Source organism: Sinocyclocheilus grahami, unplaced genomic scaffold (genome assembly GCF_001515645.1).
Source record: "Sinocyclocheilus grahami isolate Dianchi unplaced genomic scaffold, SAMN03320097.WGS_v1.1 scaffold12304.1, whole genome shotgun sequence".
In the NCBI taxonomy this organism is placed as follows: domain Eukaryota; kingdom Metazoa; phylum Chordata; class Actinopteri; order Cypriniformes; family Cyprinidae; genus Sinocyclocheilus; species Sinocyclocheilus grahami.
The window spans coordinates 1-1,118 of record NW_015514337.1 but is presented as its reverse complement, the minus strand read 5'-3'; positions in this window follow the sequence as shown (position 1 = coordinate 1,118).

Below are 1,118 nucleotides of genomic sequence, written 5' to 3'. Positions count from 1 at the left end.
TTCATCTTGACAGCATAGATTCCTGCAGTATTTTCTGGTGTAACACTTTTACAAAGTCAAACTAGTACTACAAGCTGATTAGTTATAACTGTACTTGTAAGTTGAAAGCCTATTAATGTGAAAACTCTCTAATTATAAAGCGAAAATGCAACAAGTTTTCGATGGCTGTTGAGCATATGTGTAATGTATGGCTTGCATTGTTTATGTTTGCAGTGTACATTGCAGATTGTTCTTGGTACAAGAAACTGATGCTAATGCTAAGATGTAAAGTCAGCAATAGTCCAATTAGTGTTTAGAACCACCATAATCAAGCTTCTGATTACAAATGATTGAGTGTAAGGGGCTGTTTATTAGGGGCATTTATTTAAGTTATTGTGAAAGACTGAAACTCAACCATTAATCTTTGTGTGTTCTCAAACTGAAAGGGCCTAGATTTTTTTCAATCTCCCAAGTCTATGTTAGATGTATGCTGGGAATAAATACAGACTCATCAAAACTGTAAGTGAACCCAATAGCAGTCAGCAGAAGAACTCCTGTAAGTACAGTGTTGCTTAGTTTGGGAGCCTGAAATGTTATATTGACGAATGTTCTTGCAATGTTAAAGGTTTTTAAGCAGCACAACAGCAATTATGTGCTGGATTAAGGCCTCCTAACTTGGTAGCATATATGTTTTTGTTGTCATTTTGCTTTTATTGGTCAAATTTCTTTTCAACAGACAGTGTGAGCCTAAAGAGATGTACGTTACTTTTCATCCAGTAAAATGTTTTGAGAAAAAAAAAACTTAACAAAAAAAAAAAACCTTAGTATTTCAGACTTGTTTATCTGCACTCACACAAATTGCTCTCATATCCACCTTATTTTTCAGTGCTGAAATAAGCTATTTATTAAGCATAATGGATTGTTTTTTTTACAGCTAAAAATAAATAAAATAATAATAAAAAAATGAAGTGTCTGACACCGAAAGCCTTACACATTTCTGTTAGAATGACTGTACCACTTCAAAATAAGAGGGATACTTCAACAGGGCAGCTTTTATTCCACATTTCTTTTCAATACATAAGTCCACATATATACAAGTTTACCGTTTTCCATCTACTTATTGAACTTTTCCAAAAAAA